The 24689-nt window shown below is 38.2% G+C and overlaps 1 protein-coding gene across 1 annotated transcript in view; it reads left to right on the plus strand.

Moving 5' to 3' along the window:
• The first annotated feature begins 274 nt into the window (after positions 1-274).
• LOC127411663 (neurexin-2-like) overlaps positions 275-24689 on the plus strand; it is a 145620-nt gene continuing 121205 nt past the window's right edge. Inside the window, exon 1 of the mRNA XM_051647379.1 lies at positions 275-399. The gene's annotated coding sequence lies outside the window, so the exon portion shown is untranslated. The remainder of the gene's footprint in view (positions 400-24689) is intronic.

Here is a 24689-nt window from a genome sequence, read left to right on the forward strand (position 1 = left end):
ACAGGCACATAAACACGTCTGAGGGATTCCGCACATTAAACAGCATCAAGTTAATTTCTCAAGGCGGGTTCCCATGTTTTTCCTCGTTGTTTTTTCGCTATTCTCGCTGGTAGGGCTGGTTTAAATGAGGGGAACCCCGATCTAGAACCCCTCCTACGCACGCGTCGCGTTGCATCGCGTCGCACTGACTGCAGCGCGGCTCCTTGCGAGGCGTGTCTCTGTGGGCGGGTTCGCGCGCAGTGCTGATGAGAGGACGCAGGTGACGCGGCGCGCGGCAGCTCCCATCGGAAGACGCGCGTTTCTGCTCTCACTGGATACGACGCGAATCACGGACATTATTCCAGAAAGATTACTGCAGGAATTTAAGGAAGCGAGACGGACAGAGAAAGAATTCCAGAGGTAAGAAGCTCGCGTGTGTTTGTGACCACTCGGTGTGGAAACGCAATGTGTGCACGTGTGTATTGTTCATGGAAATCTGTGATCTTCAGTATCATGAGGGTGTGTGGAGATCATTAGTCTAAAATCTCCAACGAGTGTGTGTGTGTGTGTGTGTGTGTGTGAGTGAGTGAGTGAGTGAGTGTGTGTGTGTGTGCGTGCAGTATATTCATCAGGCGTTCTGCTGTTTGGGATCATGTCAGATTTGTCCTTTTAAACTCCGTGGTGTTCCTGTGATTAAAGACAGCAGTGAACAGCACACACACATTTGAAGGAAAGTGATTTGACATTGATAAATGATCAGTGATGAAACTGTAACGAGAATATCGAATACTGAAATCTACAGATACAAATTTTATTTCAGCCAAATGCTTGTGTGTTTGGTCTGCTATACACACACACACACACACACACACACACACACTTAATTGAACGAGAATGATTGTGATTTCGATACACAACCGAACTAAGTTTTGTGAGGGAGTGTGTGGAATTTATAGCTTGCTAAATCATGCTTGCGTTTGTTTGTTTTGTTTTTCCTGGCTGGATTATATGCTTAATAAATCATCTGAAATGAAGTCATATCTGTGTTATTTCACATTGAATTCATCAGTTCATGTGTGTGAGAGAATGATGTGAGCGTGCGCAACTCTTCCGCTGGGGAGCGATACAACACAAGGAGCAACTCTCTCTCACACACACACACACACACACACACACACACACACACACATATACATATTGTGGGGACTCTCCATAGACTTCCATGCATTTTATGGATTTTATACAGATCTAACGATAAGTTTTATCCCCTAACCCTACCCCTAAACCTAACCCTCACAGAAACCTTTTTGCATTTTTACATTTTCAAAAAAAAAAGAAACATCATTTAATGTGTATATAATAATGTATAATGTATATATAATAAGCCATTTCCACTGCTTGGGATATTTGGTCCCCACAATGTAGTATAAACATGGTTACTCACACATTCACACAAACATTCACACTCACACACACACACACTAACCCACACATTCACACTCGTGTGCGCACACACTAACCCACACATTCACACTTGTGCAAACACACTAATCCACACATACACACTCGCGCACACACACACATTCACACACACATTCACTCTCACACACATTCACACTCGCATACACTCACACAAACATTCACTCTCACACACACACACACACACACTAACCCACACATTCACACTCGCGCGCACACACACTAACCCACACATTCACACTTGCGCAAACACACTAACCCACACATACACACTCGCGCACACACACATTCACACACAAACATTCACACATACAAACATTCACTCTCACACACACAAACACACACATACATGCACACACAGGAGAGCGTATGATGATTGTAAGTCTTTAAGGGGATTTTCAGTGTGTCTTTGTTTCTTGTTTTATTGGTACATTAATGATTCAGTGATTGTGGTTATATATTAAAGTTATTTTGTGCAGTATATTATTATTTCCTCACAAATTTGCTCATTTAAATGAAAACATTGTGAACTGTGAGGTGCAAATAAATGCCTCACTGCTCTTCCAGTTTTATAACCCTCTTATTGACCCCTGTGTGACATCACATCATTGATCATATCTGAGGGAATAATGATCTTTAAAATAGATGTTTTTACCCTGCAGTCAAACTCGTAAATGACCAAATGATGATTGTACTGTTAAATGACTGTACCCATAATGGACACGAAACTCTATTTTATTTTATACTGTATTCTATAATACTGCTTAATTTGATCATGGGCTACGTTCACACTGCAGCTGAATGAAGGATATAGCTGTAGGCTGAACTGAAATAAAGGGGTAAAAATAAAGCTCCAAACCACCAGTAAAGACACTCAGATCCTCCAACCCTAACCCCTCAGTGTGTGGAAGTGACGCCCACTTTTAGAGTGAGCCCAACCGTCTTCAGGAGTAACCCCACCCACTTCTGAAGATTTCCTGCCCTCTTTTGAGTTTTCTGCCCCGTTTGGAGATCTCCAGGCTGCAGCAATAAATTGTCTGCTCAAATCTGATTTTTTTGTAAAGTTGTTGACATGACATTTTAAATGAAGCCCATATCAAATACTGGTCTGAACAGCTGACGCTCCTAAACTGACCCGCATACGTACAACACTCCCTGAGCATGTGTATCCAACTCTGGCATGTTCAATATTATAGTATGAATAATCTATTAAATTGCATTTAAAAATGTAATTAGCTGTTTTTTAAGCAGAAAGGTCACAATGCTATTGTTGGAAATGTTTTTGTTGGAAATCTAATAATATGTAAGCAAGTGATGGTGAAAGAAAGTTTTTAAATAAAGTCGTTTGATTTCGCATGGTGCAACTTAATTATCAGAGTGTAATATTAAGCACTTAAGAACGAAACACATCATAAAATCAAACGTGTAAGGTAAGAAGAGTTGTTATCTACAATTATTTCAGATTTCCATTGACTTGTTTGCCTTCACGTTTTGATATAGTTTGAGAAATATAGAAATATATTTTCTGCGCAAGTGACTCAAGAAGTGCATTTATATAAATCTTTCTCTGTATCTTTTCATGTGTATATTTTACTACGTGTAGTTCAAACGAATCACTGAACACAACTGTTGAGCCTTTTATTTCCTTAAATGAAATAAATGCATTAACTAGAAAAGATATGACTCGCAGTTAAAAGTTTTAAACCATAACACAGCTGTATATGCCAAAAATTAAGTGCACAAACGAGTTAGATTGATGTAAAAATCACATTAAATCTGACCTGGCTGTTCACACCGTATGCACATTGGAACAAATCAAATATGTATCCGATTTATTTCCACATATGAAAGTGAACCTGATCAGATTTGAAAATATCAGATTCAGTGGCTTGTGGCTGTTCACATGGTTGTCCAATTAACATGTCCCATGTAAGATTTGGGCCACATTCAGCTGCGATGTGAACATAGCCTTTCACATGTGGCAAGGTCATAAATCGATACATATCTGATTACTTTCCTTCTGTGTGAACAGTCAGGACGGGTTAACAGTGATCAGTCTAACTCAATATTCTTTGTGCGCTTGATATACCATGTATATATGCATGTTACGATTTAAAACATTTAATTGCGAGTCAAATCTTTTTTTAGTTAAGAAATGCAGTTACCTTTTAAAAGAAGAAAATTAAATTATAGTCTTTAACAGTTGTGTTCAGCAATTTGTTTGGATTACACAGTAAAATACATCCAAAAAAAGTGTATCGATGAAACATTTTAAACTAATTAATCACAATTAATCATGGTACATCAAAGAAAAAATGATAATATATTTACTTTATACTTTGTCTCAAGTAACTTGGAAGAAATTAGTCTCTCACACGGTCTCGTTTTAAACACTGGTTCAGTATCAGATGAGAGTGAGTCAGTGTTTCTGGGCGATGTGAAGAGAGACCGCAGTTGTTGATCAAAATGTAACTGTGATATGGAATCGTGAACCTCATATCGTACAGTACATCGAAACAAATCGTGAGAACCATATCGCCACACCCCTATATATATATTATATATATATATATATATATATTACAGTTGTGCTCAAAAGTTTGCATACCCTTGGAGAATTGGTAATATATGTACCATTTTTAAAGAAAACATGAGTGAGCAGGCAAAACACATTTATTTCTTATGGGATTCATATTCAACTGTAGGTTATAACGGAATGACACAATCATAAAACAAAACATGGCAACAAAGAAAAAAATGAAATGACCCCTGTTCAAAAGTCTGCATACCCTTAGTTCTTAATACTGTGTATTGCCCCCTTTAGCATCAATGACAGCGTGCAGTCTTTTGTAATAGTTGTCTATGAGGCCCCAAATTCTTGCAGGTGGTATAGCTGCCCATTCGTCTTGGCAAAATGCCTCCAGGTCATGCAAAGTCTTTGGTCGTCTTGCATGAACCGCACGTTTGAGATCTCTCCAGAGTGGCTTGATGATATTAAGGTCAGGAGACTGTGATGGCCACTCCAGAACCTTCACCTTTTTCTGCTGTAACCACTGGAGGGTCAACTTGGCCTTGTGCTTAGGGTCATTGTCATGCTGGAAAGTCCAAGAGCGTCCCATGCGCTGCTTTCCTGCAGAAGAATGCAAATTGTCTGCCAGTATTTTCTGATAACATGCTGCATTCATCTTGCCATCAATTTTCACAAGATTCCCCGTGCCTTTAGGGCTCACACACCCCCAAAACATCAGTGAGCCACCACCATGCTTCACAGTGGGGATGGTATTCTTTTCACTATAGGCCTTGTTGACCCCTCTCCAAACATAGCGCTTATGTTTGTGACCATAAAGCTCTATTTTGGTCTCGTCACTCCAAATTACAGTGTGTCAGAAGCTGTGAGGCGTGTTAAGGTGTTGTCGGGCATATTGTAACCAAGCTTTTTTGTGGCATTGGTGCAGTAAAGGCTTCTTTCTGGCAACTCGTCCATGCAGCTCATTTTTGTTCAAGTATCGTCGTATTGTGCTCCTTGAAACAACCACACTGTCTTTTTCCAGAGCAGCCTGTATTTCTCCTGAGGTTACCTGTGGGTTTTTCTTTGTATCCTGAACAATTCTTCTGGCAGTTGTGGCTGAAATCTTTCTTGGTCTACCTGACCTTGGCTTGGTATCAAGAGATCCCTGAATTTTCCACTTCTTAATAAGTGATTGAACAGTACTGACTGGCATTTTCAAGGCTTTGGATATCTTTTTATATCCTTTTCCATCTTTATAAAGTTCCATTACCTTGTTACGCAGGTCTTTTGACAGTTCTTTTCTGCTCCCCATGGCTCAGTATCTAGCCTGCTCAGTGCATCCAGGTGAGAGCTAACAAACTCATTGACTATTTATACACAGACACTAATTGCAATTTAAAAAGCCACAGGTGTGGGAAATTAACCTTTAATTGCCATTTAAACGTGTGTGTGTCACCTTGTGTGTCTGTAACAAGGCCAAACATTCAAGGGTGTGTAAACTTTTGATCAGGGCCATTTGGGTGATTTCTGTTATCATTATGATTTAAAAAGGAGCCAAACAACTATGTGATAGTAAATGGCTTCATATGATCACTATCCTTTAATAAAAGTTTTTTTGCGTGATCAGTCATATTTTTAAAATCTTGAATTTTATTTTTATTTTATTTATTTTTTTTATTGGTGTACTCGTTAACCAAGTGGACAAAAGTGTCAGTGAAGAGCAAGCTTGAGATGAAATATGAGACAAAACAAAGAAAAATCAAGATTAATATCACTCGATCAGAATATTTTTATTGGGCGTCATTTCCAATAAAGCTGTAATTTTTGCCAAATTATGCAAAAAGTGTAATGCAAATTAATGTGACAGTATGACATTAGGCTACAAAAGCCAGTCTAAACTGTCTCTGGAATGGTTTCTGTTTATATAATGATGACCTATGTCTCTATTAAATCAAGCAGTGCAGTTATAAATGGAATTTTATAAAATAATAAATTAATCAATTAAAGATGCCATCACATTTTTTGTTGGTTTAGAGTTATTCCTCTAAAATATAGTTAGGATCTATTATTGGATTGTAATTATGTCCCTAAAAAGTCTGCAAACACACCTTACAAGAACTGTATTAAATTTATTTCTAAATGGTTATATCTGCTTTGTAGAAATCTTAAATGAGCTCATCATTTGGTAACAGACAGCAGAGGGTAGTAAATGCAATAAGAATTGCATTTCTCATTTCCAAATAATTCTTTTAAAAAAAGGTGCTAAAAATTACTGGAATTGTTACTGGAACCGTTAAGGAACCGGGAACGTTTAAGCGGAATCGGAACCGGAATCGTTAATTTCCTTACGATTCCCATCCCTAGATATTATCTTGATAAACTTGGGAATTAATTTTTCCCCGGATGATGGCAAGTGGTCCAGGCCCCGAAGCAGCAAAGCAGCCCCAAATCATGATGCTCCCTCCACCATACTTCACCGTTGGGATGATGTTTTCATGTTGGTATGCGGTGCCCTTTTTATGCCATACATAGTGCTGTGTCTTCTTCCCAAATGTGCAGCAAAGTTTTTGTTGGAAAGCAGCGGCTTCCTTCATGATGTCCTGTCATGAACACATACCTGTTTAATGTTTTCTGTGTAGTAGACTCATGAACAGAGATGTTAACCAGTTCCAATGATTCCTTCAAGACTTTATCTGTCACTCTAGGGTTCTTCTTTACCTCATTGAGCATTCTGCCCTTTGAGTCATCTTGACTGTCATTAGCCTAGGGGTTCACATACTTTTTCCAACCTACACTGTGAATGTTTGAATGATGTATTCAGTATGTGCAAGAAAAATACAATAATTTGTGTCATTAGTTAAAACTCAGTGTTTGTTCATTATTGTAACTTGGATGAAGTTCAAACCAGTTATTAAGACAAATGTATACATAAATGCAGGTACTGTAATTACAAAGAGTTCACACATTTTTGTTTGCCACTGTATATAAAATATATACATGTAAACAATATTCAGCTAATATTCCAGTGTGTGTGTGTGTGTGTGTGTGTGTGTGTGTGTGTGTGTGTGCGCGCGCGTGTGCGTGCGTGCGTGTGTGCGCGCGCGCGCGCAGTGCTCAAGCATTGTCATGTGCTTGTCCTCCAGACATTTACTTGGTCACTTACTTGTCTGAGTAAAAAAGTTACTTGTCCGGAGAGAAAAAAAGGACATTTAAGTTATGTGCTCAAGTAACATGTCAAAGTTTTTGTTGTATATTTTTCTAAAATTATGACCGATGCCCAACCTAATAGTGTACCTATGCAATCAACTCAATTCTCTGTGACAGAAATGTAAACTACACTGCGTAGGGGAGGAGGCTATTGTCATATGATAATTATTTTATATACGGTAGTACGTACAGTCAGTAATAAAAGAACAATAAAAAAAGCAATGAATAGAAAGATTAAAAATAATACAACAAAAAATAAAAATTTTGAAAATTCAGTGCTTTCCTTAACAGCTTAAAGTTTTTAACAGCAGTTTCAAGTATTCAAGGAAACATTCAGAATGAAATGCAGCAAAACTTGTATGATTACAGTACATTAATACTATTTAAAGCTACTAAAGTTACTCGGTCAAGAGCAGCGAGTTTTCTCGTTTTCTTGTTCTGGTTGTTTTATTATAAATGAAACACTAGACAGCAGCAGGTGTATTAGTTTACATTTATACTTACAAGTCTGACATTTGAATACAAATCCACTTTTTTCACCTCTGTTTACGTTCACTTTAGACATCACTCTCTGTGTTTGCATAAATACCTCACCACTCATTTTGGTGGAATTTTGAAGTGTATTTGTCCATTCAGGTACGCACTAGCGCAAGCATTTTCAGCACACACACACACGCTGCCTGTCAATCAAACAGGCACAGCTGTTACTAGATCACTAATGAATTATAAAATTACCTGCTCTGGATTACTTTTAACAGCAGAATAAGAATATGAACTTTCTAATAAGTGACACAGGCCTAGCCTATCACAAATATAGCCGTTTATTTTTTTGTTATTGACATTTTAATCAGTCTGCTTGTCCAGTTGGGCAAGTAAAATTCTCTTTCCCTTGCCCCTTCAAAAATCCACTTATCCTGGACATGCGTTAATGTCAATCCCTGTGAGCCATCAGAGAAATGAAGCAAAACAGGTTACCTGTGTTGAACTTGCTCCTCAGATGCTGAAAATAGTTACGTTGTCAAAGCTGCTGGGAATAACGTTAACTTTAGATAATTGGTTCTAGTGAGTGTGTGTGACTGACTGGGAGTGAGAGATGCTTTGCCGAAGCAACGGAGCAAAACATAACATTAGAGATCTTTTATGTTATGACAAGTGTAAAAATATTTTTGGTTCATTATGAAACTGTGGTGGGACAAATTAGACAGCGGGCCACCACAATCTAGGTAATGAATGGGAAACACTGGTGTGTTTTTTTTAAATAGTATACTGAATTATTCAGCCCGACTGTGATTAACAGGACAGTTTTCAGTAGCTTGAACCATTAGTTTAGTTGCCGTGAGCTCTGCGGGTGAGTTTTTGCTCTCTTTAAAGTGTGAGATTAGTGTAAAATCTCCTGGCGTTTGAACGTTGATCTGGAGCTCAAACTTGAGCTTCACTGCTCCAGACGTGACCTCTTCACCTGCTGTGACAGAAGTGCGACCCCAGAGGCCAGAGTTCACCACTGTCTGTCAGCAGATCTAATCTGACTATAATCCCCTTAACCTCAGCAGTGAACTAGTGATTGCAGTTTTCTCGCAGTCTCTGTCTGTTTCTTGAGTAATGGTGATCTTATGAGGGGAAGTGATTTCTCCTCCTCCGTTCACATCATCATCATCGCTGCTGATTAGCCATACGTGACGTGACTTAAAACACGTCTGAGATGTTCCAGCGACGGAGAGAAGACACTTCTTTTTTACGAGGCCTCTAGTGTTTTACAGAGGATTTAAACAGAGCCTGTAAATATGGAGGGAAAATGGGGACCGTTCACCCAAAAATGAAAAAAAAAAAATAATAAAAATCATTTATTTGTTTACCTTCATGTGGTTTGAGTACCAGGTGACCTTTTAGAGTCCCCAGGTGGTGAGTTTTAAAAATGTGCATTAGAGATACAAATTTAAAGATGTTTCATTTTTTTGTGCTATCATCCTAAAATGTGAAAAAAATGACTAATTGAGACATTTTACATTTACATTTATGCATTTGGCAGACGCTTTTATCCAAAGCGACTTAAAGTGCACTTATTACAGGGACAATCCCCCTGGAGGAACCTGGAGTTAAGTGCCTTGCTCAAGGACACAATGGTGGTGGCTGTGGGGATTGAACCAGCAACCTTCTGATTACCAGTTATGTGCTTCAGCCCACAACGCCGCCACCACCACCACCACCACCACCACCACTCCAGACTTGTGGCTTTGAGACGGTCCATGTAACACTTTACAATTTATTTTTCAGACCATACCAATCCAAATGCAAAAATGGAAAATGTTTTTGAAACTTTTAGATTACGTTTTTTCTGGTAACTTTAAGAATGGATAATTGTTCCTTTCTTCAATTTAACTTTTTTAAATTGTGACTTTAGAAGTGATTTTATTTTTTTATTTTTTAATAATTGACTAATCACCAATTTTCCATTTTTCAAATTTTTTTTCTGGTCTTGCAATTTGCGCTGTGGGCTGTACCATTAGCACTGGGGTGTGAACATACTGTATGTACTTTGAGTAGTAGTTTAAAAGGCTTGCCCAGGGGTCGACAATCAAACGCACGCATGTCACCTTTGCCACGTGGAGGAGTTAGTACGCGAGCAATAGCAAGAAAGTGGAAAGACCATTTGCTTGCCGTGACCCAATGAGCGGCAACTTGGCGCAAAGCACATCTCCATACTTTAAGTGGGTCGCGCAAGCATAAAGGGTTCGGCTTTGCATTGTTTGCTCCGCGTTGTGGATGATAGGGGTTTGATCTCTCGCTGGCTGGCAGAAGCTGGCATTAACAGATGTGTCAGTCCTCCTGCCACTTGTATCACTTTTTTCTCTAAGTTTATTTACAAAGCATTGGATACTAGCAATAAAAATTGGTGACCCCCTCTGAATTGCTTTTCTTTATTAATCTTTTCATATAAATTAAGGCCTTTATACAGAGTTTACTTGCAATTTACCAGGTCCATTTCTCCTTGTATGATATAAATTTATGACTGGAAGGAAACTTTTGCTCATTGGTGGCTGCTATTTGCGTTGAACAGCTCTGAATGTTGCGCTCTTTGTTCACTCTTACTCCAAGGAATTACATTATTCTATTCTTATAGATCTATACATTAGTGCCTTTTTACAGAACTTACTTGCCATTAGAGCGGTCAAATTTCCGAATTGGCAGAAAACTGCCACGGAGTGGTTGGTCAGTCCTGCCAACCGCTATTGCGTTAAAGATCACAGAATTTTGCGCTATAATAAAAAAAAAAAAAAAAAAATGCTACATAAATGTATTGGTATGGATCTATTCTAATGTATTAATGCCTTTTTTAAGGAATTTAATTTCGAATAATTTTCGGAATTCTGTGTTCTTCACTTAGCCAGCCACCACTTGGCAGTTTTCTCTCAGTGAATATCATACAAGGAGATGATATCTGTGTGTGTATGGTCCTGCCAATGACAAGCATTAATTGAAAACAATGAGGTTCACCGTTATTGCACTGCACGAAATAAGGAGATGCATGCAAGCTGTGCTTTTTAGGGGCATTCACCAATCAAAGGGAGGACTGCTCTTTACTCCCAAAAGTGATAACGGTAAGTCAAGTAATTTTTATTTGTACAGCGCTTTTCACAACGCACATTGTTTCAAAGCAGCTTTACAGAAAACCATGCTTTAACAGAAAATGAAACTGTAATGTCTATAAAGTCATCATTGTGTAGTTTGATTAAATATGATTGTAAATTGTGTATAAAATAATTAAATAGTTCAATAATAATTGTATTTATAACCTCAGTGAGTAAGCTGAAGGCGACTATGGCAAGGAACACAAAACTCAATAATATGTTGGTTAATGGAGAAAAATAATCTTGGGAGAAACCAGACTCACTGTGGGGGCCAGTTCCCCTCTGGTTAAACAGCATGAATATAATGCCAATATTAGTAATTTGTGTGCAGTGCAAGTCATGGTTTAAAATTTGTAAACTAAGTAAGTATTAAGGGCCAGTATTTAAACAAAGATTTTGTATGAACTGTAAGATTAATGACTAATGTCTTTGAAAGTTCATCCTGGATTAACTGCAGAAGTTCACATAGATGTATTGTCCTTTGTTAGTTGGCTGATGAAGGCTTTTGTTGGCAACTAATTGATAGTCTATGTATTTAATTTCAAGAGTGTAGTCCATCAATAAACAAAGATGATGCAGGCAGAGATCAATGAGGTGCATCGCAGTTCAACTGGCAGGTCATTTCGGTGAGGTTCGGTGGGGTCTATTCTAAGTCCAAGTTCAGGCAGTGGCAGATGAAGTATCTGATGTCTTACAGTTGGAGTTGGCATCAGTTCATCCTCTGAAGTCCATCATAAAAGACCAAAGTGATGTCTGGCTGGCACCGGCTGTAGTTTGCCGTCATCACTCAGTGACACGTAGCAGTGGAGTCCGACACCAAGCAGGAACGGAGCTGGATCTGGCTGGCTCTGGTAACTTCGGGATATGAATCCCGAGGTTGAGACAGGGAACCAATTTGAATAATATAACCGTAGATGCCATTCAATTTATTGCAGAGTTATAGATAATGAGAAATGTTTCTGAGAATTATTTCTGGTTCCTGCAGACTAATTGTGAGTTCATGGATAAATTATGTGTATGCCTGGCTAAATAGATGAGTCTTTAGTCTAGACTTAAAAGGAGTGAGTGTGTCTCTGTCCCATACAGTGTTAGGGAGACTATTTCATAGTTTTGGAGCCAAATAGGAAAAGGATCTACCTCCATCTGTGGATTTCCTATTCCTATTCTAGGAACTATTAACAGGCCAGAATTTTGTGAATATAACGAAGATAAAATTGGGCTAATGTGATCATATTTCTTGCTTCTAGTTAGCACTCTAGCAGCTGAATTTTGAACCAATTGAAGTGTTCATGAACTCATGAATTAGTTTTTTGGCATCAGCAACGGAGAGCAAGTGTCTTAACTTAAAAATATTTCTGAAGTGGAAGAATGCTGTATTACAAACATTGGAAATTTGATTTTCAAAGGACAGATTGGTATATATAACACCTTCACTGTAGAAGACGATGTAACAGTACATCCATCAAGAGTCAAATTATATTTCAGTGCTTCCCACAAAATTTTGTGAGACTGTGGTGGGTGGACCACGGACCCTTTAGGGAGGTTCGAGGGCATGCTCCCCCGTAAGAAAATTTTGTACATTTTAAAGTTAAATGCATCAATCTGGTGCACTTTGAGAGCAAAATTAAGAGGCTAGATCTATGAAGAACTTTGTGCTCTTGTAAACAATTTTGTGTTCTAGTAGTAATTTAATCAGAAATGGTGATGACATGGCCACAGTCTAGATAACTAATGGGAAACACTGTATTTTAGCTGCTGCTTTTTAGAGATTTATGGTCCAATAATTAGTACATCTGTTTTGTCAGAATTGAGTAGAAGGAAATTTCTGGCCATCCAATCTTTGATTTCATTGATACACTGCTAATTTAGAGAATTATGAAATTTCGTCAGGTTTAGAAGAAATATAAAGTTGAGTATCGTCGGCATAACAGTGGAAACTTATTTCATGATTCCTGATAATATCTTCTAGTGGAAATATATTTAAGGAGAAAAGCAGAGGCCCTAAAACTGATCCCTGTGGCACTCCATACTTTTGTTTGATTTGACAATTCCTTGTTTACACACAAAAAGTGGTAACGGGCTGATAAATAGGACCTGACCCATGCTAATGCAAGTCCACTAATGCTAACATAATTTTCCAGCCTATTCAAGAGAATGTCATGATCTATCGTGTCGAAGGCAGCACTAAGATCTAAAAGCACTAGAAGAGAAATGCAGCTGCAATCAGATGATAAGAGCAAGTCATTAGTAACTCTGATAAGTGCAGTCTCTGTACTGTGGTGGGGCCTAAATCCTGACTGAAATTCTTCATATATTCCATTTCTCTGTAGAAATGAACATAGTTGGGAGGACACTACCTTTTCTAGTATTTTTGACATAAATGGGAGATTTGAAATCGGTCTGTAATTAGCCAATTCGCCAGGATCAACCTGTGGCTTCTTAAGCGGTTTGATAACTGCCATTTTAAAATTTCTTGTTAATAATATCAAGAGGAGGTTCTGCGATTACAGGGAATACCTCTTTTAAAAGCTTAGTTGGTATTGGATCTAACATACATGTTGTGGCTTTTGATTTGTTGATAAGTTTTGTTAGCTCTTCATGACCTATGACATGAAGGATTGAAGTTGCTGAGGAAAATTATGAGACACTGTTTTCTGAGGTGCTGTGACAGTTGATGGCATAATTCGATTTCAGAAGATTTCTATATTATCAGTAAAGAAATTCATGAAGTGATTATTGTTGTGCTACGACGGAATATCTGGTTCAGTTGAGGCTTTATTTCTAACCAATTGAGCCACAGTACTGAATAAACACCTAGGATTGTTGTGGTTATTTTCTATGAGTTTGCTAAAATATGCTGCCCTGGCAGCTTTTAGTGCCTGTCTGTAGCTACATACACTATCCTTCCATGCACTGCGAAATACCTCTAATTTTGTATTCTTCCACTTGTGCTCCATTTTCTGAGCTGCTCTATTGAGAGTAGGAGTTTGATCATTGTACCATGGTGCGGGACTTATTTCTTTAATTTTCTTTAATAAAAAATTATCACACACTATCATGAGTTCTAGAGAAGACTGTATTTATATTTTCTGTTATTACATCAAGTTCGTCTAGCCTTTTTTGCTTACTGAGTATGTGAGACAATTCTGGAAGATTATTAGTGAAGCTATCTTTAGTGGTTGAAAGAATAGTTCAACCTGAACGATAGCGTGGTGTAGATCGAGTAACATTAGCTGATCTCAGCAAACAAGAGACGAGGTAATGATCTGAGATGTCATCGCTCTGCAGTAGAATTTCTATAGTATCAACTTCATATGTCAGAATTAAATCTAGCATATGATTATGGTGATGAGTTGGTCCTGTCACATTTTGTCTGACTGCAAGAGTGTTGATAATATCGATAAATGCTAATCTAAATGTGTCATTTTCATTATCTATGTGAATGTTGACGTCACCAACAATTAAAGCTCTATCTACAGTAACTACTAGATCTGATAGAAAATTTGCTAATTCACCAAGGAAATCAGAATATGGCCCGGGTGATCTATATACTATTAGCAAAGGCAAAAGACGAAAGAGATTTTTTATTTATATCTAACAGTGTCACATTAAGCATTATTAGTTCAAAAGACTTAAACTTATATCCTGTCCTCTGAGTAACACCAAAAACTTCACTGTAAATTGTAGCAACACCTCCTCCTCGACCCTTCAGATGAGGCTCATGTTTATAACAGTAACCTGGGGGAGTAGATTCATTTAAACTAATATATTCATCCGGTTGAAGCCAGGTTTCAGTCAAACAGAGTGCATCCAAACTATGATCTGTAATAATTTCATTTATAATTAGTGCTTTGTTTGAAAGAGAATCTTCATTTTCTGTTTTTGTCAAGTTTGACCGTAATCAGATTTGTTTTCTAAATGATTTAGGGAGGGGTTTGTGTTTGGTAGTTCGGGGAACAGACACAGTCTCTATATGATGTCTAGGTGATACAGTCTCTAAGTGTTGTAGTTTATGTGACCTGTGTGATGTCTCAAGGCAGCTAGCAGACATTCAGATTAACCAGTTTGTCTGCTTCATTACCTGGGCCCCAGTTAGTCAGTTACTATCACAATTAAGATTATGAGCCAAATTACTAGAGAGGAATGTGGCACCTTCACTGGAGGGCTGGAGTCATTCTCTTTAGCAGGTCAGGTCTACCCCAAAATCTCTTTCAGTTGTCAATAAATCCTATGCTATTCTCTGGACACCACTCAGACATCCAGCCATTCAGTGACACTAATCTACTATAAACCTCATCACCACGATGAGCAGGGAGGGGGCCAGATTATATTACAGTGTCTGACATAATTTTTGCAAGTTCACACACCTCTTTAACATTATCTTTAGTGATCGCTGGCTGGCGAAGCCGGATATCGTTAGTGCCGACATGAATAACAATTTTAGAAAATCTATGTTAGGCATTAGACAGCACTTGTAAATTTGATCTGATGTCTGATGCCCGAGCCCCCGAAATGCATTTAACAGTAGTGGCTGGAGTCTCTATTTCCACGTTCCTTACAATAGAATCACCAATGTCCAAGGCTCTTTCAACATGATTCTCAGTGGGTGCATCACTGAGTGGGGAGAATCGATTGGAAACGCTAACAGGAATGGGAGAGTGGTGTCGCTTTGCTGAGCGAGCATGCTGTCGAGACGTCACCCAAATGCCCTGCTGTGGGGGCTCTACATCCGGAACCAAAGTGTGTGTGCTTCTCGCTGTACTACCCGCATCCGAAATGGTATATACCGGCTTCTCTTTCTCACTGACCTCCACTAGCGTTCGGATGCGTGTCTCTAACTCATTAACCTTCTCCATCAGCCTGACAAATTCCTTACATTTATCACATGGAAATCCCTCAGTGCTGATGGAAGAAGCTATCAGTAAACATGTGGCATGCAATGCAGGAACAAATAACATGAGCGGATGCCATGACTTACCGCACTTTGTTGTTGTTTTTGTTCTTGAGTGGTGAGGGTTTGAGATCGATGTGGTTCCTGATCAGCAGATGTTTCAGATTGATGCAATAATCTGTGTAAAACACAGAGGAGAAAACGAATGCATGCAGTCGAGACTCGAGATGTAGACAAGCAGAAAAAAAGAGAGAAATGGTGCATGTGGTAAAATACACACGGTTGAAACAGTAGAAAAGCGGTTTCAGTAAAAAAGGATAAAATTATGAAAATATAAGAATAAGCAATGCTAAGCAGGCTAGCAAGCTACAAACACAGTCTTGTGCAGCGTGCCGGCAGTAACCAGAACAGGACGTGAACTGCAATGCTATACAACATGTGTGGTACTACACAATGTGTGGTGCGGGCGAGGGTACCCTTGGGTGTCAGAGAGGATGAGGAGCCAATATATACATACGATTTTCATACAGGGCAGCAAGTTATTGACTTTTTTCCTTCCCTCTCTGACGTATGTATAATGATATTAAATGATCATAAAGTTTAGCTATAGGTATTTAAATTGTATTACATGTAATTTCGCTGTTATCCTGCAGGTGTCTGCATAAGTCTGTGTCCTTATGATGTTCTCTACTGTTGCTCCAGAGCACTTGTAAATATACGATCATTTTCAAGTACTACTTAAGCTACGATGGCTTTGGGAAACAGGCCGCAAAACTATGATATGTAAAATGGATTATACGATTTGTTTAGGCTTACGATGCTTTTGGGAAATGAGGCCCTGGTAAATTGTAAGTATACGCTCCGTATAAATGACTAAATACATTAAAAAGTATTAGCCTATTATTATTAATAATAATTATAGTAATAATAAAAATAATTAGGTTGGACCCCTGTCAGCCTTTTAAACTCCTCAACGTCCATACAGTGATAAGCAGTCCGTTCCCTAACCCACACCCCGTGCTAATGGTTGGAAAAAATGGAAAATTGGTAATGATTTAATTATTCCAAAAATAATTTCTATAGTCACAATTTAGAAAAAGTAAAATTGAAGGAAATGAGAGTGAGATCAATTATCCATTCTTGTCAAAATGAAAAATAATAGTTTCAATCCGTTTTTCTATTTTTGCATTTGGATTGGTATAGTCTGAAAAAATGAATTGTAAAGCATTACACGGACCTTGAGACCAATTCTTTACTAAATTTTAAAGTCACATTTCAAATTATATATATATATATGATATGATAAATGTTCTTGAGTTTTAGTACATTTAGTCTTTTCTAGCATTTTTCGCTTTTTTAGTTATATAACATTGATAATTGAATTATAAAGGCTGCAAGTATTTCTTTTTTAGAAGATACCAACATTATGCCTGTAGCCCAAATTGTTCAGAAACTACAGCCATTTTAGTTGGGGTATGCCATTTCATGGTATGTGCTCCAAAATGGGCTGTGCATCAACAAGTTTAATTGAAAGTAAGATATATGCAGTATATAATGTGTCTTTTGTATATTTTTACATTCTGCATAAATGGCGCTAAAAGCTAGCATGCAAACCTTGGCCATAGTATGCACCTGTTACCCTCTTTAATTGTATTTTATGATGGAATTTGTGAAAATAGTCTGTCCGATCATGAAAAATGTTTTTTATACTCATTTTTATAGAAAGAGATTTGATGCAACAGCAAAGATGAGTGTAGGTTGTCAGTTTTTGTGTTACTGTGGCAGACAGATAAGATGTTAGTCAATGGGCAGAATATAGACAAGAACAATAATATCAATTTACAGACTGCTGATCCGTCCAAAAATGAACATTTCTAGCATTCGCCACGATACAGGGTGCGTTCCATTCAGAAGTGATCATCCCTGTGCCCTTCGAAGACATTACTATCCACTGTGAAAGCTCTGGAGGACTAAAAGTTGTAGGGTTCAAAAATAATGTTTATTCGGAACTTACCTTTTAAGCGTGGTACCTCTGTTTTTCGGAGCATGCGATTACTGTGTTTACTTGCTGGATGAAGCCGAGCTACAATCACATTATCTCGGTCCGTTAGTTCGATTTTGTAAAGCGTTTTCATAACATTTTAAAAAGACAAATTATTGATTTAGTCCGACCAAAATGGAACTTTTAAAGTACGTGTAAACGTACTCAGTGTTCTGATTGGCTGTTCACACCAGAGGTGGCCCACCCTTCCTTCACAGTGTTGAACTTATTTGCATAGTTTTAAGTGCACAGTTAGAACAGTGTCATTAAGGTTTTACACATGCATCGCTCACTTTCTAAATGTCTAAATATGCTGAAAGATTAAATGTTACGCAAGCATTCATTTATATGTTAATAGTTCAATTTGTGTGAACTACTGTGTTGATCAAACAACTGTAACTAACATAAACAGTTCTGTAAATGAACATGGAGTTGATATGTTGCATGTCCATTTTAAGGAATCCAAGCATGTGAATTGATGAATTTGTCTTTCTTTGTGGCCTCTCTTTGTTTCGGTCACTGCTGCCACATATGTCATTATAAATTGGGGCCTCTGGAATGCCATCTTGTTTTTTGTTCAATACTCATCGTTTCAAAGCTGCTTTATAGAAAATGAGCAATAGTAATAGTGATGCGTGCCACTAATAAATAATATTAATGTGTTTAGTGTCTGCCTGGTTTTTGTGCTGTCCTGTTATTGTTTTTGTGTGTGTGTGTTTTTTTTTTGGGCTGCACAAGATTTGAAAGAAACAAAAACTTTGAACTAGTGAAGTAGAGCGATTTAATAACTGCAGAACTGAACAAGGGTTTAATTTGAATAATCATTCCACGGCAGCTTGAGGAAGATTGAGTTTAAATCAGAGGAGCTGCATCACTCTGAACGTATTTCCTGAACATTACTTCCACTTAAGAGGAATTTCACATGCCGACTGCACATCGAGTTGAAAGTGAATTCATTCCATTTCATTTACAGGGAGTCTTATGAATCGATCCACTTAAGAATTGAGTTACTGGATGAAATGAGGAAATTTCAACATGTTCAAATGAGCACAGAGTTGAAGACTGTAAAGACATGGCAATGTGATTAATATTTCAGATATCAGAGTGTTGTTGTGTCTGTTATGCTGATCCCCTAGACAATGAACCATTTGTTGTAGATGATTGTGTAGTCATAAGGTTATTTAATTAACTGCTAGAATTAGAGCATCACATACGCATTTAAACTAGAATGAGATTTTCCATAAATCCGTCTGATATACACTCTACTCTATGGCCAAAAGTATGTGGACACTCAAACGCCACTCTCACATGTGCTTGTTGAGCATTTCATTTCAAATGTATCTGCAATAATTTGGAGCTGTTTGTGCCTTTGCTGCTCTAACAACAGCTACTCTCCACTAGATGAGAAGTTCATGCCAAATAGTCAATAGAGGTGTGAATCTTCACTGGCCTCACGATTTGATTCGATAATGATTCAAAGGGTAACAATTAGATTATAAAATGATTCTCAATGCATCACGATGCATCTTGTCCTTCAATTTCTTTCTTTTTTCAGTTTCTTCAAAATATATTTTTACTCTTTTTTTTTTCCCTTTCAGCTTTTTATTTAACAGCTGTTTTAAAAAATCAGAACGAGTCACATTACATAAACTGGCCTTTTACATTCAGTATGAGCTGTGAATAAAACATGGAATATCCGCAAGATTAAATAAATGGTTCTATAGTTGAAGAGTATCTCAGTTTTTCAGCTTCTTTCTTTAGAACCTTATAAAAAATCTCTTAAAAGCACAAAAAAAAAAAAAAAACAATATTGGTTCTCCATCAAAACACACTGAATACTATTACTTCAACTGATTATATATTATTTTTGTTTAAGCATTGTAAATCATTTAATAGTATTTAATTACTATTTAAAATGAATCTATGCCATGCTATTCATTTTCATTTTTAACCACAACTGGAAGTTGCTGGTCCAGGATGAGAGATATATTCGCTTCTATGAGTGCAGCTGTCAGCTTCTCCTCACCTGCACAGGTGATAGTAAAGCGGTTTAAATAGCGCAGTAGTTGCTTCAGAAATTTATCAAGCATCTTGTATGCACAGTTCCATCTGTTTGCTCTGCGAGTAGAAGATTGCACGACCCTGTCGCAAAAGCTACGATGGATTTCAAACCTTTATCATCAGGTGTGCGCACTGTAAAGGGGAAGTCACCCACTGGTTCAAGGACGGTATCCAATGGCGTGGCTGAAGGTCTCCTGTGTGTTCTGTCTTATCGTGTGCGACATTAAATAATACTTTGATTATTTGATTTGAGTTCCATGTTTTATTAATCTTATTTAATTATTTTCTTTATTTTATCTGACTCCAATTATGAAAAAACCTTGTTGATGTATCTATGCTCTGAATTTAAGTTTTGTATCTTATTATTCTCTCTTCTAGACTACATTTGTTATTTCAATGTTATTTGGGTCCTGTACTGGCCGGACACAGGTCCTTTAACTACAAAATTCATTAGTTTCAGATATTAGTAAGCTTTAGACTAAGTCCTTATAGATTCTCGGCTTTATCCATTTAGTCTTATTTGGCTAAGTTCATATAGATTCTCGACTCACCGTTTAGCCCCAGTCAATTAAGGTCTGTTTTATAGATTCTCGGTCCTACCCTTAGTATTCCCATTTAATTCTACTTGGCTAAGTTCTATTATAGATTCTCGGTTCGCCATTTAGCCTTTTAGTACATAATTAATGGGTTACTTCTAAAGTAGCTTAGTTAAGCCAACTCTGACCATAGATTTGTAGTTAATAAGAAATATACTAGAAAACAGTCCTTCAGAATGAATCATAATAACAATTTATTTACCAGGTAATAGTAAAACATTCAAACAATCTAATTAAAATAATAAATCAAACTCAAAGCTATCAGTGAACCAAACATAATAATATAATTAAAGTTGCATTCCATTCAAACATTTACCAAACATAAGAAATACAAAGTGCAGTTACCTGGTAGAGAAAAAACTACACACAATGTTTACAGTGTGGATCTTCTGGCTACAGAAAGACTTTGATAAATATAAACTACATGCAGCGGTACAGCATGGGAGATCTGCTTACAGATTTCTTCAAACATTTATCAGTAATAAGAAATACCTGGTAGAGAAAAATTACATGCAAACAGTAAAGCATGGGAGATCTGGCTTACAGATTCCCCGAGCTCCTCTGCCATCCTTCTTTAAGTACCAAACGATTCCATTGTTGTTTCAGATGTGTATGTTTGATGTTATTTAGGATTTGGTGTACAGTTTAGGGAGTTGTAAGTCGACCTTTGATTGAGTAGGTTGTTTGATGTTTACAAAGAATGCACCTAATCTGCATACAGCATCTGGTCTCTGTGTGAGACTTGGGAGGGGCATGCCCCAGATAGAATACAGTATCTTAAATCTTACTTGCGATTTGACTTTGCTGAAAGGGAATGAGACCGTTTTACCAGTTGCACTGTTACCTCTTGAATGATACCAAACATTTATGATCAAAAAACCTTTTACATTACAGAACAGGATAGTCATAACTTAGTTTTTAGTGTCCTTAAAGTGACCTGAGGCGAGAGAGAGAGAGAGAGAGAGCAGATGTGAGTGTGATTTGCGTTTTATGGTCCCCAATCAGTGGGATGTTTTCTCAGGTGGAGATGCTACTCTGTGTGAGAGTTTTATGACGTTGGTTCTCGCAGAGTTCTTTGACTTTCCCGGAAGTGATGCAGACAATTTTGTGACAGTCTTACAGCACTGTCCTGACAAGCGAGTGACCGGCAATGACCGGCAATAAAGCAAAAGCCAATGAAATGGAGAGCGCGCAAGAGTAGAGAATGGCATCGAGGGGGGAAAAGAAAAATAAAGAATTAAATGAAAACATCTCCAACATCTCCCGAACTGCTGCCTCGTCATTATTTTCTTCTGTGTTTTCCCCCATTGTGTGCAAATCAGTGCAATAATGGGTGCACGCTCGTCTTTCATGTTGTTTGTTGGCATGTTATCACAAATGAACTCTCCCATTGCTATGTGCGTGGGTTTGTGAGAATTTCGGGATCGTAGTTTCATTCGGGCACAAATGGTCATGTGTTTGATACAGCTGGTCTGCAAACAGTAGTGTTTGTGCACTTGACTTTAGTGTATGTACTTAACTCGCGTCCTTTTTTCTACATCTGTCTTTGGCGTGCGCCACTGCTCTGCCGTGATTTAAGCTGAACTCAAAATCGATTCTGATTCTTTTGAGAATCAATTCAGAATCGTTTGAGTATGAATCGCGATGCATCGCTGAAAGGATTTTTTTCCCGCACCTCTAAAATTCAGTAAATCATTCAAAAACAATGCTTTTATTTTGGACAAGATGTTTTTCAATTAGAGTATATATATCATGTAGATATGGTCAGTTGTTCTGTAATTTAGTAAAAATTCAATTTTGACATTTGCTCAAGACATTATGTATCATAAATAAAGTCAAAGAGTCTCAAATTTATAATACTAAAAAATACCTTTGCTACTCATACAAATAATTATTAGGATAAAATCGCCTTTTCAAAAGATAGATGTTACCAGTCATGATGTCAGGGAAGTGTAACCTACACTCAGAACCACATTGAATCATTTTAGAATGGCAGATTGGAATTTAAATTCAATGCTGTTGTTTTATCATTTCATTTTAAAGGGATATTTCACCCCAAAATGAAAATTCTCATCATTTACTCACCCTCATGCCATCTATGATGTATGACTTTTTTCTTCAGCAGAACACAAACAAATATTTTTAAAAGAATATCTCAGCTCTGTAGGTCCATACAATGCAAGTGAATGGGTACTAAATATATATGCTGCCTTTGTGCTTTTTGGACCTTCAAAGTTCTGGTCACCATTCACTTTCCTTGTTTGGACCTACAGAGCTGAAATATTCTTCTAAAAATCTTCGATTGTGTTCAGCAGAGGAAAGAAAGTCATACACATCTGGGATGGCATGAGGGTGAGTAAATGATGTAAATGAGAACTTTCATTTTTGGGTGAACTATCCCTTTAAAATCCAATGCCGATGCCGATATCCAGAGAACAGGGTGGCCGATAGGCCGATATAACTCTGTGTCACACAATTTAATATAGCATCAAATAACATGTACATACATTGGCTAAAACATATTTTTTAATTAGGGGTTCAAGCCAGAAGGGCAAGAAACCTTATTGTTTTTATAAGGATTTTTATTATTATTATTTTTTTTTATTCTGCCCTAAAACTGATCGTGCAGACCAAACCGTAAGGCTTGAAACTTTCAGGGATGGTAGTACTCAGGCTGGCTAGCTATACGCATTGAATCAGCTCAATCGGCCCATAGGTGGTGCTATAGTGAAAAAAATAATTCACATTTTGGGCCAAAATTCTGATGATGCAGTCAACATGGGATTGCATCATATCCTGCAACATCTGGACAGGCCAGGGACATATGCAAGGATCCTTTTTATGGACTTCAGTTCGGCTTTCAACACCATAATCCCAGCTATTCTCCGGACTAAATTACACCAACTCTCTGTTCCCATGTCTATCTGTCAGTGGATTGCCAGCTTTCTGACAGACAGGCAGCAGCTTGTGAGACAGGGGAAATTCTCTTCCAGCACCTGTACAATCAGCACTGGTGCTCCCCAGGGATGTGTGCTCTCCCCACTACTCTTCTCCCTCTACACCAACGACTGCATCACCAAGGACCCCTCTGTCAAGCTCCTGAAGTTTGCAGATGACACCACTGTCATCGGCCTCATCCGAGATGACGATGAGTCTGCATACAGAGGGGAAGTTAAACAGCTGGCTGTCTGGTGCAGTCAAAACAACCTTGAGCTGAACACGCTCAAAACAGTGGAGATGATTGTGGACTTTAGGAGGAACCCCCCAACACTGTCCCCCCTCACCATTCTAAACAGCAGTGGAGTCATTCAGGTTCCTGGGCATGACCATCTCACAGGACCTGAAGTGGGAGACCCACATTGACTCCATTGAGAAAAAGGCCCACAGAGGTTGTACTTCCTTCGCCAGTTGAGGAAGTTCAACCTGCCACAGGCGCTGCTGATACAGTTCTACTCAGCAGTCATTGAGTCTGTCCTCTGCACTTCTATAACTGTCTGGTTTGGATCAGCAACGAAATCGGATATCGGAAGACTACAAAGGACAGTTTGGACTGCTGAGAGGATTATTGGATTCCCCCTGCCCTCCCTTCAAGAACTATACACTTCCAGAGTGAGGAAAAAGGCTGGAAAATCACTCTGGACCCCACTCATCCTGCCCACTACCTTTTTGAACTGTTGCCTTCTGGCCGACGCTTCAGAGCACTGAGCACCAGATCCGTCAGGCACAGGAACAGTTTTTTTCCCCTCAGGCTATCCATCTCATGAACAGTTTAAACTGACCCTTTGAGCAATAATTAATGTGCAATACACAGCTTAGTCTTTTTATATTATCCAACACATCCTACCTCTTCTGCCATTACATTCCCTTGCACTGTATATAACCGATTTGTATTTAGATTTACATTTATGCATTTGGCAGATGCTTTTATCCAAAGCGACTTACAGTGCCCTGATTATAGGGACAATCCCCCTGGAGCAACCTAGAGTTAAGTGCCTTGCTCAAGGACACAATGGTGGTGGCTGTGGGGATTGAACCAACAACCTTCCGCTTATCAGTTCAGTGCTTTAGTCCACTACACCACCACCACTCACTAGATTTGCTGTGTGTGTGTGTGTGTGTGTGTGTGTGTGTGTGGGTGGGTGGGTGGGTGGGGTGGGGGTGGGGGTGGGGTAGGTAGGTACACTTTTTTTCTTTTCAGTATTTATCTATTTTTTTTTTTTATTCAATTTTAATTATTTAAAAAAAAAAGTCTTGTTGCAGTTTTTGTATTGTTGTGTACTGGAAGCTCCTGTCATCAAGA

This window comes from Myxocyprinus asiaticus, chromosome 2 (genome assembly GCF_019703515.2).
Source record: "Myxocyprinus asiaticus isolate MX2 ecotype Aquarium Trade chromosome 2, UBuf_Myxa_2, whole genome shotgun sequence".
NCBI lineage: Eukaryota > Metazoa > Chordata > Actinopteri > Cypriniformes > Catostomidae > Myxocyprinus > Myxocyprinus asiaticus.